This window comes from Passer domesticus, chromosome 5 (assembly GCF_036417665.1).
Source record: "Passer domesticus isolate bPasDom1 chromosome 5, bPasDom1.hap1, whole genome shotgun sequence".
Lineage (NCBI taxonomy): Eukaryota > Metazoa > Chordata > Aves > Passeriformes > Passeridae > Passer > Passer domesticus.
Window position 1 is genome coordinate 40,533,802 of NC_087478.1, and position 20,490 is coordinate 40,554,291.

At 35.5% G+C, this 20,490-nt stretch overlaps 1 long non-coding RNA gene across 11 annotated transcripts; it reads right to left on the bottom strand.

Annotated features, from left to right (window-relative positions):
• Positions 1–1,847: 1,847 nt before the first annotated feature.
• Positions 1,848–19,368, bottom strand: LOC135300321 (uncharacterized). 11 transcript variants are annotated; one of them, XR_010362187.1, is made up of 7 exons: positions 19,177–19,368; positions 18,955–19,052; positions 18,505–18,664; positions 18,148–18,292; positions 13,213–13,297; positions 2,532–2,683; positions 1,848–1,977 (listed from the first exon to the last, which is right to left on the bottom strand). It is a non-coding gene; the product is annotated as an uncharacterized LOC135300321 (long non-coding RNA). The 11 variants fall into 11 exon arrangements; XR_010362186.1 differs by lacking the exon at positions 1,848–1,977 and having other exon boundaries at positions 2,310–2,683; XR_010362194.1 differs by lacking the exons at positions 1,848–1,977; positions 2,532–2,683 and adding an exon at positions 11,656–12,760 and having other exon boundaries at positions 18,148–18,249.
• Positions 19,369–20,490: the final 1,122 nt, after the last annotated feature.

Sequence of the window (20,490 nt, forward strand, 5' to 3'; positions counted from 1 at the left end):
AGCGCCTGCCTGCACTCAGACAGAGATCACATGTGACTTCAGGTGAAAGCAGCAGCACAAAGGCATTGTCTGCACACGTAGGAACAGAGCCAGGAAAGCCAAAGGTCAGCTGAAACTGAAATCAACAAGAGAAAGAAGAAAAACAGAAGGAAAGGTGTGTGCATCAGCAGCAGAGAAAGGTAGGCAGAATATAGTTGAAGTGCTGGGTATCACTTAATCCACCTGGACATGCAAAAGTCTCAGGTATCAGACAGGTGTCAGGAATTAATGTTTTAGGTTGCTCAAAGAATCACTGATAAAGATACCTCTCCTAGATGAGAGCAGTAATCCTAAATATTAGAATTTCTATAACACATTAATTAATTTATGGGAGCTTAATTTTTTAATCCTATATTAAATTAAGTTTCTTATTGAGACGCATTAGGAGATCCTAAACAGGAAGAATTTCAGATCTGGAGCAGACAGCCCCCTTTTTCAAGCTGGTCCTAATTTGAAGTCAAAACACCTAAAGAATATTAAAAGACAGAAAAAATCATGAAGATACTTATAGCAAAAGTATAAGATGCTTCCAGCTGGTTCTGTTATGCTTTGCTAATTTGGTGTATTCCTAGGAAGATTAAAAATATGTAGGAACACTAACATCATAAATGCTACTCTAGCTTCCAACATTGTCTTTTTTGTTTTAGTCAGAACATCATATCACCTGTATTCTCTTCCTTGATCAATGAAATAAATTTCCAAAGGTGATATTTGCATAATTACACATGCAGAGTAACAAAGATAAATTACTGCATATCTAGCAGAAGTGTTCTCTACTCCCACTGTTGCTCTAAACTGTTTGGCAGAACTAAATAGGAATGCAGTAGCCCAGATGTTGTAGCAATGACAGGGTTCTCTAAATTCATTTTATATTTAATAGGCAACAGTTACAGGAGTTCTTCTGCACTTACGCTTGCATAGCTGGCAGCTGTATGAGATAACATTTGGAAAGGAATGGCAGGTTTTAAAGAACAAGAAAGATGAGAAAAAAATGGGAGAGTATGTAGGTTCTAGGTAGCATAAGTGTTCAAAAAACAAGTAATTTAAAGGAAGCTCTAAAAGAATGCAATGTTGTAAGAAAATTCTCTTTCTAAAGTTTACAAAGAAATTCAGTCAGACACCTGACAGAAGTTAAGCATGTAATCTTTTAGGATGTTGTTTCAGTTCAAAGTCAGTTCAGAGGATTAGAATGCTCAGGGTTACTTGGTGTAAGTCATCAAAATGAAAAGCCATAGATGAGAGCAAACATTTCCTCACAGATACTGCACCTTGTTGTTGCAGACTCTTCTAGAAGTATATCCTATGATTTCTTTTTTGCATGATTTGTTCCAGTTCCTTTCCAATAAACTGTGAAATAACTTGTCAGTATTTCTGGACACTTTGGAAGGTGATGGAAGAAGATGAGAACTGAAGTAATTTAGCTTGTGTTATCACCAGCAAGACCGAGTTACCCATGTGTGTAAAACATTTAAACTACACCCTGTACATCTCTGCTGGAACTTCATTCTATACCACAGCCTTACACATGCACATAATTTAAAATGCAAATATCCTGCTGGCTAAACAGTTCACACTTTCTCTTCAGAACAGCAGCATTACTGCCAAGATCACTGAAACAAACAGGAGGTCAGAACAGTTTAATACATACTGCAATGTATATAGATCCACATACAAATGTGCACAGCAAATGAAATGTTTAACTAGAACAGAGCTCTTCTTAACCAAGTATTTTTGCCAAAATGGTATTCATAAGAATGTGCATGTGGTTAAATATAGCCATACCTGCTGGGCACACTGTTGCCCTAAGCCAGCTCCTGGCCAGAGACCTCAGGCTGTAGCTAATGCAGTGCTGCTGTCTCCAAGATAATGAGCCCATGGAGCACTTGCAGGTAGGAGCAAGCTGCTTTACACATGGCCAGTCTGAGCTCATTTTATATCCTGAAAATAAATTTTCAGGCACTTTAAGAGTCAAAGTTCTATGCTCAAAACTGGCACCACAGATTGTCATACAATTCAATCAAATCTCCCCAAAATATCAAATAACACCCACAGATTAAGCTGGTGCAATTAGCCTCACTTACTAAACTCAAGAACAGGACAGTAAAAGAGATTCTTCATTAAAATGTCATCAGTTGAAAACAACAAAAAATGGAAATTCATAGATTTTCAAAAAAGCAAATATAATTAAGTAATGTTCAGAGACTAATATTATTAGAAAAATGAAATAAATGATATACATACAAATGATAAGTGCCATTGCATCAAAATATTCTGTTTGCATCCAAAGACTTTAAAAGTGACAATATTCTAGTGTATTTGTTACAGACAGAGTTCCCTAGGAGATCATAGGGTGCACTTCAGTTCCAAGACTGATATTTAAAGAGATGATTCAAAGACCATGACTCCTTTTTGTATAAAAATTTTACTATAATGAACAGTAAGCCAATAAAATTATTTACAAACAATGAACTTCATATTTAAGGTTTTTCTACCTTAAATTTTTCTCCCCTTCTCTTGTGATCCATTTAACAAGAACAGCATTTGAAGCCATTTAAAATTCAAGGTGAATGCCAAGTTTCATCTCAAGCAATTCCCGAATCTGTAGGTTCTCATTTCATATGTGATTCTCTCCAGTCAGCAACTGCTATACATATGAAGATAAGAAAAATATATATGGTTGGATGACTTTAAAATTTGTTTTTCCTACACTGAAAAGCTGATGTGTATCCTTAAATGCTTCCTTTTTCATCCTTGAAGAAGGATTTTTTTTTTACTTTTCCAGTAGTTTTCAAATTGCCATTTTGTATTCCTGTCACTGCAGCTCTCTCAGTCTCTAACTCTTAAGATGCATTGCTAGAAAGAAGAAAATCACAAAACCCTAAAAATTGAGCTGATTTGTATTAATTCTTCTACCTAATTCATGGGGAAAAACGTTCTTTATTAACTTCTTCTCTGAGGAGAGAAATGCCTCATTAATTTTAAACACATCAATCTGAAAATGCTATCCATGTCAGATAGAATAATGACTGACATTACAGAAAGCACAATAAACTGCACAGAAAATACAATCACCCATTATTCACTGTCATGTGAATTTATACTCATGTGTGTAAATACACATGGTTTTTTGTACTATGAAAGCCTTGAAATGCAGAAATTTTAAGAGCAACTGGTATGCAGGGGAGAAGACAGATAAACCACATGGATTTAGAATGTATATTGAGACTGATGAAATACTGACTTTTGCATATCTTTAAAATAATTGCTATCATGCATGCACTTGTCACCCTAGGTCCATAGACCAAGAAATCTCTTCAGAGAATGCAATCAAATTGGTCAGGTTTGATTTATTCCTGGTAAATCCATGCTGGCCTGTTCCCACTTTCTTGTTTTTCTCATTCCTGGAAATGACTTCCATGCAGCTGCAATGTTATGTTATATTAGTGATACCAGTCTGTTAAGCCTATCTAGCTGTCCTATTTAATTTCTGAAATCTGATAACTTCAGAAGTGCCTTCTTTCTTGAGCTTGTTACAACAGAAGTTGTCCTTTTGCTTTTTCCTTCCTGTTACACATGGCATGGAAATGCACAAACGGCCTGACTAATTAAACATCTGATTGAATGGAGTGAAGGTGGGGAAACAAATAAACAGCAGTTTCGTAATATATGCAAATGTCAGCTAGCTAAGCTTTTTTGCAGAGAGCAGCTATCTGAATGGATATGAAAGAAACAATCTGTCAACATATCTGTTAAATTACACCCCCACACCACCTTTCTGTAGTCCCTATGGAAGCTTGCTCATCTCATCTAACATTAAGTCACATTGTGTTACTTGATTTATTGCAACTAATTTGCAATAAGTTGAAGGTAAAAACAACAAAGGAGGTTAGAAAAAAATCTAATCCGATCACCTGGAGTACGTGAAAAACAGAAAAGAAAAAAATGAACAAGGTAAAATACGGTTTATGAGAGGGAAAAAATGAAGTACTTTTATGAGGTATAATACCCAAGTTACACTTGGTGTTCCGCAAGCAAGAGTCATTCTTCTAGTCCTGCTTCAATATCTACTCATTTATTAATTTATACATTACAAAAAGAGGGTTAACCAACCAGTCAATTGATATGAAAGAAGATCACAGAGGAAAAGACTTGACTTACTAAAGACTTATAAATTGTTATCAGCTTTGTATTAGCTATTACAGCTCTATTTTTCTGTTAACAGTGGTTATCACTTCTCAGCAAATATAATCTTTAATGCCTGACAACTAAGGTCTATTCACAGAAACTTTTAATGCAGATCTTTCAGTTTTCTCAAATAGAACCTGTTATCAGGCTAAATTACTGTACATGACTTTTCTCTCAAAGTATATCTGTCCCTGTAAGTGGGAGACTAGATCCAGGTGGAGTCTAAAATGTACATTTACCCACCTCATACTGAGATGGAGCTTTCCTTTTCTTAGTTGATCAGTATTTGTCCATGTTCTAATCTCTAAACTCCTGGCAAGATATAGCATTGGTTAAAACATTTATGTGTGGATAAATCTAAATGGCCACTCCAAATGGATACAACAACAGCATTTCACAATTACTGTGATATTTGACCCTATTTCACAATAATGTGAGTGACGCTGAAGTCATGACAAAATAGGTTCCACAGATATTACTAAAGTATCTTTATTCACTGGCAAAAATGAAATCAATTTTTGTTCAGCTTTCTTCTCTCATTTTATTTTTTTCACACACATCAAAGAAAAAAATGGTGTGGCATATTCTACAAATATCCTGACATTCAGTTTGTAGCCTGACATCACATTTGTGATGAGGCAAGTGTGGAAAACTCCAAGCTGACACAACTTTTTAAAGCAGATGATTGCATCAAAGCTACTTTTATCAAAAATCTACTATTCTTAAATATTTCAATATAGAGTGTTAAAATAAAAGGCATCAAGACTTATTTAAGGATGCAAAGAAACTGCACGAACATTGTGCCAACAGAAAATTCACATAAGGATGTAGCCCTTTTTTTACAAAGAACTTCACACTTCTCTTAAATAGTTTCCAAGACCCTTTCCTAGAAAAAAGGCAAAGCTGATTAGGTAGTAGTTCCCTCTGTCATTATTTTAATTCCTGGAAAACGAGTCCAGCATTTGAATTTTTGCATTCATTAGGGATTCTCTCAATGTGCACATCATACTGAAAGTAACAGGGATCTCTGACTTGAACAGCCTCCGGTGATTGTTGTCCTCTGTTTGGATTCTCTGTCTAGGCATAAAAATTTGTGGGACCTTATAGTGAATATGTAGGCAATGGCACTGATGTCTCTACCTTAACTGCAGCCTCTCCATCACTGAGTGACTAATCCATTTCATCACAAACCCACATGATCATTTATTCTGTTACTGCTCATGAAGGAGTAGATCTTTTAATTGCCTGCAACTTCCCTTGTCACCTCAATTCTAACTTAGCTTTGGCTCTTCTGACACCACCCATGCAGGCCCAAGCAATGTTTCCAAGTTCCTGCTGTGCACCTATCCTCATTTGAATCTCCAGTCCCTTTATGGACTGGAGCCTGCTCAGCCAAGCTACTCTCCTGATATATATCTGCACATTTTTATAAGTGTTAAGATGACCCACTCTTATACTTGAATATGTGTTAATTGTGTATGAGGAGTCTCAAAGAAAGGAAAAAAAAAGTGTAAACATTACCCAAATTTGTTATCTTACAACTCCTTTCTAGAATATGTGTTTCACCACCTCAGGCTTAGGATAAATTTTACCTAGAATGCATTCTTCTTTATTTATCAAACTTAAAACTAGATTTCAGATTTCACTAAATATAATCTTGTATGTCCTATAGTGTTTGTAGATCTGAATCAGTATTTATGAAATTCACTGAATTTACTTCAGAGAATGTCAGATGGGAAATACAAGTGATGAATAAATAATAAAAATATTTAAAGCAGGTAAAACATGAGAAATTAAATTATAGGAAAGACATTGCAAGATATCTAAACTACTTTTACTTCAAATAATTAGAAGTTATTATTTTGATTTGCAATATGAAAGCTTATACTAGTTGTATAATTCCCAAAGAAAACCTAAACCATTAAATTTTTAATGCTAGTAATATATTTACAAATTCTGTTTAGGGTGATAAGAATATAAGAATAAATAATAATTTCTTTTTTAAAATCCCAGCATTTTATATACTCAGTTCATCTAAGACTTGGTTTAAAAGAAAATAATTCGTAGCAGAAAAAAAATAATTCGTCTCTCCAGAAAAAAATTGAGTGTGATCAAACCCTCTATGCTATGAATATTCCTAGAATAATCTTCATCAAGAAAATCCTTGATCTTTTTCTTTTGTTATCAGTTTTCCATAATTATTCACTTCATACATGTTTCAAATTCTTTGGATCTCACTGCAGTCAATCAAGTGAACATGTCTTCTCCAGTGCTTCAATTAGTAAACCTGTATTTTATGTTAGGCTCTTAGCAACAGACAGTTAGACATTCAACTTTGCCTAGTATAATATATTAAAAATCAAGACTAAAGTTCAATATCTCAGCACCTGATCTTGTTCAGTTTTCCCTTAATAGACCTAAGTTAATGGACCATAGCTGAGGTCTTACTCATTGATTTGCTTTCTGAAACTCCAGAACTGACACAAAACTGCTTTCAACTAGATTAATTTATTCTGTCCCTTTTCCAAGTAATTTTCTAGTGCTTTTTGATATTGCCTAGTTGATAAAATGATGCTTTTCCTTAGTGAAACTGCCACAGAAATCAGCTTTATGAAAATTATAAATAAATTTTGTTTTCCCCCTTTGGCTCTTTATTTAAACAGAATTTACAGATAAGCATCAACAACACATCTGGTTATTTTCTTAAAAAATACCTCATCAGCTATTTTACCTACTACTTGCTCCTAGAAGATATTTTTGAATAGTAAAGCAAAAAAAACCCTAAAAAACTTAGCTGTTGAGTTCATCCCCCTAGCAGAACTCACTGAATATCTTTTCAGATTAAATAATGGGTATATAGCTATCTGATTTGGTACGTTCATATAGAAAGATTATTATCCAGAATTCACATTTCATAGCTCTTTCAGTTCAGAAACACTCTAATGTAATTTATGACATACTGAGTTTAAATCATAATGTTAATATTCAGAAGTACTGTTCACCAAATGAAACACACCATTAAATAAGAAAAAATAACCTGTATTTCTGATGATGGAATAATTTTTATGCTGGACAAGACAGTAAAAGTTAAACAAAGTAAAATCAAAATACCCCACATATAATTTAGAATAAAAACTCTTCTTTTTATTAGGCATCATCATACATCTGTAAAATAAAGATGGTCTTTCCTCGGGAGATCAAAAATGAGACTTGAATTTAGCCTTTTCACCTCACTGTTCTGCTCCATACAGGGATAATAGATTCCCCTGCTATGTTAGTGAAAACAAGAGCCAGGAGCAACTGTCCAAGATTTCTACCCAGCTGAGGGAGCGATCAAATTATGACAAACCTTTTCTTAATGGTTCAGTGGGGCAACCTCTGGGCAGCAGATAACGAACCTCTGCCAGCACTGCTTGTCAGAAACTGAACAAATCTCAGTATAGGATGTGAAAAAAAGGAAAGATTTGAAAATAAATACTATTTTTTAAGACAGACACATGATGATAAGAAACATTAGTTGGAGATGCTGCATTCTCAGAAAATATTTCTGTACAGAAGGGGAAAATTGAAGAAAATTGAAAAGCATCTTTTTTTCTCTTACAGAATTGAAATTTGTTTTTATCATTTATATAATTGTTCATCTAAAGTGTTCCTTTTGCAAAACAAATGTATGCAAGAACTTAACCTTAGCAAATTATCTGGTAGGTAATAATTAAACTGAAATTTCCATCAGTCTGGTGCTCTAATAGAATATTTAAAAACTTGCTTTGAGACCAATATTTGAAGATAAATACCAAATGGAAATACTGAAACTGCATTCAGGCAGGTTTTTCCTCACTCTTCTCTCTCCATCCAGTGGTTTTGCCCTTTCTTAAATGAGTTTGTCCAGGGGCACCATCATCTCAGCTGAGGGTCACAGCTGAGGCCTCAGGAGTCCTGTACACCAGATTTTCCTTCTGGAGGTGTATAGTGAGATTTTGTCCAAAGACAATGGTATGAGCCAAATATATAAAATGGTCTGAAATACACCCCCCTCAAACTTATTGGTTTTGAAAGCCTTTGTACAGTTCAGCACTTTGACAAACATTCTCATCAACAGTAATGACTTTGTATTATGAAATATTGCTAAGCAGAATTTTAATAGACTTTTTCTGGAAAGATGCAATATATACACAGAGAGACACTAAAAGTATGTTTCGTTCAATACTTAGAATTCACAACAGTAACTGAAAAAAATTTACTGACTACACAAGCTTTGTAACCCCAAGGACAGTTGGAATTTTGAATTATCATGTAAAGTGTCAACAGAATTAATAATCACATCTTTAATTATGGGTGATGAACTATAATTAGACTTTTTCTAAATAATAAAAGCAGTCTATAGAGAAGGAAAACAAAGCCTTGCAGCTTTTTTTTTAAAGGTGTCACATCCCACAGTTTTCTACAAATCCACATTAATCTCCTGCTCTTCAGTGCTCTCTTATTTGGTCTGTACCTTGGGTATATAAATGAAAACCAGTTATGTGTACTTATTTCATACTTTTCATCTTTTCTCTCCTAGCTGCTATTAAATATCAATAATTTTCAGACAAGGCACGCAGAATGCTAAAGAAGAGAAAAAACATTGACAGCATTACTTGTCCTTAAGATCCAAGATCACTTCAGAACCTCTCACAAGTGTAAATCTTCCTGCTCATTGAAGATAGACAACAATTTTAAATTACTGGGCAGCCAAGAACCCCATGTAATTGTGAAATGGTTTAGAAATGTCCCAATGAATTTTTTAATCACAGCCCAAAATAATCCCTTTTAAAATACAAATGTATCCTCTAACTTGTCCATTACTTCCACATTCCTTCAGGGCTGAATCTTAAGGGGACTCTTGAGAGAGTTTTATTTTCCAGTCAAACTGGCTCCACTGACAAACTGATTTCATAAATCAGAGAAAGATTTTGCTTGGAAGGAACTTTAAAGATCACCTAGATCCCCTCCCTTCTGTCACAGGCACCTTCCACTTGATCAGGTTGTTCAAGTTGTGAACACCTCCAGGGACAGGGACTCCACAACCTCCCTGGGCAACCTGTTCCAGTACCTCATCGCCCTCACAGTGGATGATGGATTAGAATTTCTTCTGATATCCAATCTAAACCTATTCTCCTTCAGCTGAAGGCCATTCCCCCTTATCCTGACACTACATGCTCCTGTGAAAAGTTCCTCTCCAGCTTTCTTATAGCCCTGTTTAGGTACTGGGAGGGGCTGTAAGGTCTTCCTCAAGCCTTCTCTACCCCAGGATCAGCAACCCCAACTCTCTCAGCTTGTGTTCATAAGAGAGGTGCTTCAGCCCTGTGATCACCTCAGTGGTCCTCCTTGTACTCATATAGGCAGGTCCACATCTTTCCTGTGTTGAGGATCCCACAGCTGGATGAAGAACTCCAGGTGGGATCTCACAATAGCAGACTAGAGGAGCAGAATCCCCTCCCTGGCCCTGCTGGCCACACTGCTTTCCATGCAGCCCAGGATGGAGCTGGCCTCCAGCAAGAAATTTTCCAGTTTACTGATGATTAATCTGAATGAACGTTAAGCACTGGAACAAGTAAGAATTAAACAAATAAATCTAATTTGAAATTTCCCACAGAAAATGAAGACCAATTCTAATAGTCTGAAGGGCACTGTCAAGAATTTTTATAAACCTACATGAAAAAAATAAGAAGTGGCAGCCCCTTAATAAACATTTCTTTCATCAAACAATTTTGTACACGGAGAATATTCCATGAGACACACATACTAAGACCTTGTGGTGTATTTCCTTTCCATAACTTTTTCTTAGCTTCCTTAAAAAAATCCATATGGATACATCTTTAAGCAATGTGTCTGGGACTGGTTTATAACTTGCCAAAACCCCAGATTTTTGTGTTGCAGATCCTGGTATATTGCAACACATTTACTTACAAAATGAATCAAAATGGAAAGATAAAACAGCACAGCAGACATAGTAAAGAAAAAGAGATGTTAAAAAAAGTCAGTGAGTAGTTACAAAAAATTATCAAATGTGTGATAGGCAAGTGAATGCAATATGTCACATACAGGACTCAGCATATCTAAGCATGTGTTTAACTTGTTTTGTGCCTCTGATACTCAGCTAAGTTTTCAACTGTAACCATGTAGACAACTTGACTCTGCCTCTGACTTGTAAGGTTCTGAAACTTAATTGCTCTTGGGGAGTAACAGAAAAAGATGCCATCAGCCATCATTAGTCCAGAAATAAACTCATCTACCACAGGCATGAATAGTTAACTTCAACACAAAGAATATTTATTTTTAATTGTTTGTATAAGCCAGCTGGAAGTTCCACATAATATTCATTAAACAGACAGATATCTAAAAGTTTGTAATTTGGAAAAGAAAATAAGATGTTTATTTGGAAGAGTAAAGTGAGTTTACGAGATGAAGCCCAAGCAAAATATCAGAAGCTGCAACAAACATTAGGAGACAAAAAGACAAATGAGTACTTTTACCACTGGAGTTTAGAAGCCACAAAACCTAACATGCTCCAGTCAGAGCCTAGTCATTACTTAAGCAGAAAGCCATGGGGACTGTTTAGTACTTCCAACCTAAATCTGTGCTCTGGGAAAAGGATTTTCTAATACAGTATAATATTGGGGTGGACAAACAACAGCATGACATGTTTGCAACTGTCCAGCTTTCCTTGAGAGCCTATGCAGTGTAGAGGAGCACATGTGCCTCTTAGGTTAGGGAAAAGGCTTGGTGAGTCAAAGAGGTTGTAGGGCTGTGAAGGGCAACTAGCTGCCCAGACTGCAACTCTATTAAAGTTCTACAACTTCCACTGACCTGGCTCAGCACTACCAGCAGTCAGGTTTTCTCCCATAACATGCCAATATTACTTCCCAGATTTTCAAGTTTTTCAGCCATTAAAATTGCTCTATGTTGTTTTTTCTAGACTTCAACTCTGCTCTAAAGGCTGGATATTTTCCAAAGATCTGGTCTCCTGTATTGTTCAATAAATAATCAAGTTTCACCTAAGGTTTCCCTCTATGAAACTTGTTTTTTGTATTTCACCTTTCTAGGAGGAACATTTTAGCCAAAAACTTTGAGACTTATTTTGATGACACCAAGAACTGAATAATAGCTCGTTTTCTCTGATGCCTTATTCAGATGACAAACAAGTGCCCAAATTTCAGTGCTTTAGCTCAGATTAGGAATGAGCTTTTGAAGATCTCCCAGTCAGCACTACTTAGAACACATCAGTTTGCATTTCAGAAAGGCCTTGAAGGGTATACACTGTAGTCTTCTGTCTGAAGCCATACTATAAAATGCACTCTACTAGTGGATCTTCAAGATCTGAAACCTTTTGTTTTATCTTTGATCTTGCCTGAGCACATGAGGACTACTATTTCAGAAAGTTCAGAAAAATACATAGGAAGGGTTTTTTTAATCATTATTTTCCTCCGGCATTTAAAGACACTGACACAGATAAATTTCTATAGGCAGAAAAATTAATAGTTAGATACAGTATTTGAATGTGTCTTTTCATTATCATGAGACGCTCAAAAACCACAATGTACTATGAAGAGAAATGTGATAATTAATCAGAGACACTTTACCTTCTTATAAATGCATTTTTCAAGATACTTATAATGACTTTTTGATTAAAACAAATCCTAGAAAAAACAGTAGTAATTAATAGAAGAATAAAAAAAAATCAGTTAGTTTCCAATAAGTATGCCATTTACAATGTTTGTTTATCCTTCAGTAAATAAAATTATTTGAACTACTTATTTTCCTAAATCCTCCAGGATACTGTATGAATATGATGATACCGAGAGATATACTGGTTACTGAAGCAATGCACCTCTCATACACTAAAAAAAAAAAAAAAAAAAAAAAACAACAACAACACAAAACCCAAAAAAATCTATATTTGTTTTTTTACATTTCCTATCTCTTATGAACCTTAACAAACATAACATACACTAGCCACTTTTTCAGACTGAGATGTTTCTGTTTAGATATGAAAGCTGGATTTTTACGTTGCAGGTCCACAGAAACCATAGTTATTGGTTTATCTTCACTTAATGCATGATCCAATAAAACAGCCTTCACATGCAACTCAAATCAGGCTGGCAGGAACACCCAGGAATCAAAAAAAGGTACTAAGAGAAATTGACAGAGAAAAGTCTAAATTGAAATAAGAATGGAAATAATCAAGTGAAACAAAAAATAATTATTTCTTCTCCCCCCCTCACAGGGCAAATTACGGCCAGAGAAGGACATTAAATGCATATTTCTCCACTGCATATTTTCTGCACTGCTTATGACTCTGTTCTGTAGTTTTCCGTGTTGGATGAAAAGTCTCAGAGCAGCCACTCAGGTCGGCAGGTGCTCTTTGTAAGGAGGACTGTGAGTCAGCCAGCTGCAAGGCAGAGCCTGGAGATGTGTCTGTTTATGAAGTCCTGGAAGGGCTAGCACTGGTCCTCTGGGCTCCACTTAGTTGCAGGTTCTGAGTCAGCTGAAAGAGCTATAAAAAAAGTCACCTGCTTCTCTACCCCTCCTTTTCTAATCTCAAACATGCAAGATCTTGCAGTACAGTCCAGTGACAGTTGAATGAGTGCAGAGAAAATTCACTTTGTACTGATGCTGCTGTTTTGTGCAATCAGCAGACCTTCTACAAGCAAAATTGATTTAGCTCCTCAGGTCTAACTTACAGGATGTTGGGCAAAGAGGAAGAGCTCACAGGAGACTGCAGCCAGGCTCTCAACATGTATTCTCTCTAGTGATATTTAGTACAACACAATCTGATGGACTCTGACTCCACCTATTTTCTCTGCTGATTAAGGGTATTGGTCAGACTCATTACAAAAGAAATTGTACTCATGACTTCCCCATGATGTTTCAAGGAAATCAAAACAAGAAATACTTCGTAAAAGTTAATTTATTTCACTGTAGCATTAGATGGAAAACTTAACTCACCTGTGTTCCCAAGGTAAGATGCAGCTTTTTTTTAGAAATCCTAACACGCAAGTCAGCAGTGCCTCAAAGAACAAAGCCTAAAAAACTGAAGTGAAGAAATCAAAGGGAATAAGGAAAAGGCATTTCAGTGTTAAAATATTCAGCATTTTAGTTATATTCAGGGAGATAAGTAATTGAACTAAGGATGAAAATACAATAGAAACTCTTCAGAAGAGGACAATTTTGTCCAAAAAGAGCTCTTAAAGGATGACGACTTGAAATTTTTTCCTTTTGCCATTATATACGTAATTTAGGGAAATTGAATGGATTTTATATAAATAACTATTGTTATGACTAATAAAACACTGATTTTATTCTGCTTAATATATACTGATTTTTCCACATTGCAAAACACTATGCCATATAGTATCTACCCATACTGATATTGTCAGATGCCAGGTCCACATACATCAAGATACTCTTATTTACTTTTAGTACCCCAGGGAATGTGGCCAATAAAAGTTTCAAGGCAAATACAGAACATTTTACTACAAAAGCAACATTACGTTACAGAGCAGATCACCTGTTCTTCATTTTTGTGTTTACTCCATGTTTACTTCCCTCTATCTGAAATCATCACTGAAATACATCCTTAAAGATAAAATTCCTTTATTAATTTCCCAGTGAAAATGTTTCATGCTTTTAGTGATTCCCAGTTAAAAAAATTTATTGTAGGAAAGAGAGACAAATACAGATGCAGGGCCCATGCCTTTCTTCATACTGGGCTAGGTGTGGGAGATGTGGGAAATAAGGAACACAGAATTTTCAAAGATGCTGAGGCTGGGTATCCTTGCCCTACAACACCTCTCACTCATCAGTCTAAAGGGGGAAATTTTAGACATCACAGCAAATGAACAAGCCATCTCCAGCCTTGAGGTATGAACTAATTTCATTACATTTTACTGTAGTTGCACTATAGCTGGATGAAGTATTTCAGGCTATTTCTGAACACACTCAGTCCATTTCTATGCAGCGTGATAAATTGAACTGGTAACAATTAGTTCATTAATTCTTTATAAATACCTAACAGATGTAATCTTAGGATATGAATGAAAAATTTCACAGAGGTGTCCCATCTTATAAATCTTCTCATCACAGAACCTTCCTTAACCCTCATAGCAAGAAAATAAGTCACAAAATAAAACCACAACTAGAGTTGCATTAGAAGAAATATTACACATAAAATTCAAACTATAAGGACATAGCAGATGATCATCTGTCTATTTCAGCTACCCAACTGTCTTTTTTTGCTCTCAGATCTGCTAATATCAATTAATTTACATACATTTTTGAAACATGGGTAATTATTTGCAGTGCTTGTTGTTATGTTGTGAACTAACTAGCCAGATGCTAAACATTATACTTGTGGAATTTCCACATCATTAGATTGGAAACACAAAGAGAGCAGTGTCTAACTTCTACCTTTTTACACCACTTATATGAAGGTTAAATATAGAAATTACAAGGCAGACTTTGTCTTTTCCTTGGTATTTCAATTTTTTTTCATTATGAGTTGAAGGACAGGATTCATTAAATACTTGTAATATGATGATCTGTGTTGCATGTAGGTAAAACCTTATAAAAGAAAAGCCTTGTAAAATCAGGCTGTATTTTTATTTCAGCTGAATTAAGAGCTAGCCTGTTAAGTTCCCATGAGAAAGAATCATAAGAATGAGAATCAGTTTGCATAACAATCTATTCTTGTAAGAAGGCAGTTTGCATCTGTTAAAAATAAGAAGTGTATCCCATGAGAATCCACAAAGGAAAAACGTGAACACCTGTGTAAAGAGAGAGCCTTAGCATGTACACACAAACACCTTTTAACCAATGCATTGTGTGGCAAGAAAGTTACTAACCAATTAGAATTAAACATGATAGCTCGGAAAACTGGATAAAAATAGGCTGTAACATTAAAGTGGGGCTTTTGCCACTGAAACTTTGAAGTGTTATGCCCGTCATTATTCATTGCTATTGTTATAAATCTGTAACTTTGAAATACCTGAAAGAGGAACAGTTTTCTGAATGGTAATCTCTAATCTTTCTGACTGTCTACAGTACTAACACAAAAGAAGATGCTTTCTCCCCTGCCTCCCCCTTGTTAAATGAATATATCGCTTCTAAAGAATGCACAAACAGATTTGGGAAAACTATATTAATTTAAACTTTTCTGAACTTTGAATTCATATTCTGGACAACAAATTTTCAACCAAATAACTATTATTTCAAATCTTATTTCTTAAAATTTCTTCCAATTTTTCACAGCTTGCAAAAGGAGAAGCAATATTGGATGGTCAGGAGAAACTCTACAGAAATGTTTCTTGAAGGAGAAAAAGAGCACCCAATATTACAGAATTATATATGGAGAATTATATATAATATATAGAATTATAGAATGGACTGGGCTGGAAGCAACCTTAAAGATCATCTAGTTCCAAACCCCCTGCCATGAGCAGGGACACCTTCCACTAGACCAGGTTGTTCATAGCTTCATCCACCCAGACTTAAACACTTCCTGGGGTAGGGCATTCACAATTTCTATCCTTGGAGCTAGGTTAATAATTTTAATTGTCTACTAAAAAGAAAAAAAGAAAGAAAAAAAAAAAAAGCCAAAGAAACACCACCAAAATAGAAATAATGGAGGAGATGAACAACAAACTGAACTGAGAGGTTTCAACACAATTGTATCACCTGGTACAATTGCCCCACCTCAGGGCGGCCAAACAGACATGGCTGCAGTGGGATCTCAAGATGATGGAAGGAGGGATCTGCTTAGTGAGATTGCATACAAGGAGAATGAAAGATAAAAGTACAAATTTGAGAGTGTCAAGAGCGATGGCATTCTGGAAAGAAATACACTAAAAGCACAAGAAAGTATTACAGATGTATTATTCCAGGTGTCCTATTGTCAAATTAACTCCCTAGCTGACATGCAATGTTTGTATAAAGCATGAAGAGCTTTTTTTTAACTACCATGAAGTGAAAATCTGAGGTGTACAAGTCAAAGTGCAGCAACCATGCACATTTTCAAACACAAAGAATAGCTAAGTAGCTGTTTTCTTAAGCAGTTCTCTTGATTGATGGGCTACCTGGAATAACAGTCTATTCTCTGTCTCTGGAAATAGAAATGTTTATTTTGCAGTTACTATGATGTCTAGCCTTCACAGCTGAAGTCTACAAGTGATGCTTGCCCAAAATCAATCATTTCTATCCTTCTCCTGAAATCTCTCATCTCATGGTCTTGTGAACTTTTATTATTCCTTCCTGTATTAATAAAATACAATGGCAAAATATTGATTATTTTATATATATATATCCAGCTAATAAGAGGCATGACAGAATTTAAACACAGAGACAAATCCCAATAATTTTTCCTCATCTAAATCCTTTTTTTGCTACACTATACCATAGCCCACTACTCAGCAAAATATAAAATGCAATGAGGATTTCTACTGAGTCAACATGAAATTTTATTTAGTGATCTAAACACCCAGCCAGTAGTGACTTGAACCCTTTTAAGCTGCCACAAGTACAGCTAACTGCATAGAAGCCAAAACTGTCATAGTCCTGGTCTTCAGCTATCCTGTCCCAGCCAAAAATCACACATATGACCTTGAATAAATAATCAGATAGAAATTTCCATTTTAGAAGACTAATTATTTTTGGTAATTGATCTCATGCAAATCTTCGGCTGACATAGAAAATTATTTGCAAACCATTTACACACACTACTCCATTTTTATTGGAAAAAAAATAGAAAAAATAGAAATATGGTGATAATGGACTATTTTAAGGTGTAGAATGGGGGGTAGAAAAAAAAAATTAGTTTAACTGCATTTAAAAAACATTTAAAAGCTATATGACATGTAAAACCCAACAATTTTATAATACTGTCAAATATTTGATATAGGGTATAGCATAAATAATACTTGTCAGAGACTTCTAACAGCCTACACCTTCTTCAAAACATTTTATTGTATCAGTTTTGTACAATTAACATTCCTGTGGTTGTGGGGGCACCTAGTGGCAAACTAAGCACGTTTTATATATAAAGTACCTGATTGTCAATTATCAGAAAACTGGTTTATTTGCAGAGAACTATTCTGTTGCTTGAATAAAACCCACTTTTTATGTAAGATGAAATTCAACACAAAGTCACATTAAGAAACAATAGCTGGACATAACACACTGGCAATTTCCCTGACTCCCCCTCCCTTCCCTACTCATGTCTGATATGTGTCTATAGGAGCTGAAAAATAGACTTTGAAAATAAAATCCCTTTTTATCCTGTATTCCCTGTCAGAATTCATTACTCTCTGAGCAGCTTCTCTTAGACATTTCACACGAGAAGGGTTTAATGTTTAATGCTAAACTTACTTATTTGAAGATATTTCATGCTGCACTGGATTTTGATTTAGCAGAGGGATATGACAGAGCAGTGAAATCACAATACAAGCAGAACATAGCAATTCAACATACAGTAGGATCACAGTGCAAATACGATTCCTATTACTGGTCCTTATATGTTTGTTATGATGGCACTGGGTATCCCCAGTCACCAGGAGGGAATATTTGTATTGAATCCAGCCCAAGCCTGTTTCTATCTAAGTTCATTTCGTTGCCTGTCTTTTTATAACCTATTGAACAACTTACACCCTTCCTCCATGCTAGTCAGGCTAGCTCGGGAAAACACTCACATTCTTCATTAACTTAAGAAATAAATAAAATAAAGTAATCAGTTACACAACCAGCTGACCCTCTCAACAGGTACAGCCAGCTGATCTAAACCAAAGTTTACCCTCCAGTCCTCCTCGTGCTGGCCTAAAATCAGCTTTCTTTGAAATACCTGTTGTCACTCCTCTCTTCCCTGAGCTACGTGAACCAATTGCCTGCACCCACCTCATCTGAGCAGTCTTCCACAGCAGCATGAGTGTTGTTCAGTCACACCACCATCTCTTTTTCCTTGCCTACATCTGGAGGGGACCATGCAGCGGCAGATTTCTAATTATATAAAAGCTGTGCTCAGATACCACGAGGAGATCACCTGAAAAAACAGTTCTCTCTCTTTCATTCCAAGACATACAACATAATATATACAATAGGTACAAAGGCAAGGAGAAATTTTTCATTTATATAAGTTTCCTAAATAAAATAAATTTAAAAAAAATATTTCCTCATTTCAAAAATCAAGAATTTTATATGAACAGTGAATCCTCTCTGGAGGTTTTATGGTTTGTTTCATCTATTCAAATTTACCATGCAGCTTTCCAATAAGCTTCCTCAGTTGTCTTCCTTAAGGCTTTCTCCCTGATCAGTTGAGCAGATTCATCTGTGAAATTGTTTTTCCTTTCCTCATTTCTGTCCAAGGCCCATATGAAGAAAAACAGGCAAGCAGTCTTCATTCTAAGCCTTCATTCTACAGAGAAAAATCCCAGTGTTTGCAGAGATGAACCATACAAGGATGTTTTACTTGCTCCTTAAAGAATCCTTGGCACTTAGTTCTGTCCTACACTTTATTTGGTGGCACATTCTGCATGCCAAAGACACTGATATTTCAATTATTAATATTTTACTACTCAGAAGCCTCATGACCTAGCCTTATAATTACAGCACTAATTCATAAATGCCAGCTTTAACTAGGTTTGTTGGGTTGGTTCAGGGGTTTTTTTGCGTGTTGTTTTATTTTGGGTTTCATTTTTTTTTTACCTAGACAGCAGCAAGCAATATCTCCACACTATCTCCACTGGGCTGTGCAGATCCTGAACAAAGTCTTCAAGGCTGGTAATAGGCAGTGCAGCTCCTCTCTAGAGAATTGGAGAAGCAAAAAAAGAAAGCAGATTTTTCCATGGGACTACAACACAGTTTTATCACACTTAGGAACAGAAAAGGCAAGGTAAAGTTGCAGTCTAAATCCCACTACATATGCACCTTTTAAGCCTGTACTGGTGCCTCATGGGGTCCACCTCCAGAAGCCAGATCCTTCCCCAGGAGTCAGTATCCACCTGCCAGCAGCCACAGAGTTCTGACTGTTCAACCTGCTCCTCACAAGAGAGAAAGACCACTGATCCTCCTATCCTCAATAACCTCACGTAGCTCTGTCACCAACATCATTTTGACTAACAACTCTTATCAGCTGGATCTCATTACCAGCTACAGAGAAAGTTCACTGAACTCATTATAGACAGCAGATAGGAATCACTTGTTCATTTTTTTGTCAGGATACAGAAATGCTGTGCAACTCTATTGCCATATTATAAGTTTCTCTCTCTATAAAACTGCACATTTTGACATGTCTCACTTCAACTAACAAAATTTTTTTATGTACAGAAATGGATTCTTTTGATGAAATTATTCTATCAAAACTACCTCTCACCATTACACAGAAGCATTACAAAGTAGGAATAAAATAGCACAGAGTGAACTGCCCTCTGAATCTCTGGCACATGGTCTTGCATCTTTATCTAGGACTTTTCTAGAAAAAACATTTTAAGCATTTAAAACTGCTTAAAATCACAAAGTCAGTCTTTTCCAGCCCACATTAGGAGAGCATAAGTGAGTAAACCTATTAGCATAAATAAACACAGGAAGAGGTTAGCTAATTAGTCAACCTGATTTTCAGTGTTTATACAGCTGTAAGGCAGCAATTTCCCTGCATGGATGAAATAACTAAGATATGCCCAGCCAGAGAGGAATGGCCATAAATGTGAAAAATACAAATATTTGTGTGAAGATTTTGCTATAGTTTATATATAAAAATATAGCAAAAAAGTATATTGCTATAGTTTATATGTAAACCATAAACTATATAAACACTGCATTGCCTCATCTGTGACAATTAAACTGTTTTTATTATATCATTATTACCGTGCTGAAAAGATAACATTACCCTCAAAGTGACCTGAAAAATACTTGCTGTACAGTTTAAGTATTAGAATTAACTCTTTCCCAGATTATTTGAATTGGACAGATATCCTTTCACAGTGTCAACAGAAAAGGGAAGTATTATTTTTACCTATTATGATGTGCAAGTGTGGAAAAAAATAATAGGAAATGAAAACTATAAAACAGATGAACAAACTTAGAAAATTTACTGACATACCACAGAAATTTCAAATGTATCTACAGGGCCTCTATCCAGTATTATTAAAGCGTGTTTTGTCATTGTCATCTTTTCATCTTTATTTGTCCATATATAAATATATTTTCTCTTTTTAAGTAATGTATCTCCTCTATACCCTTTTT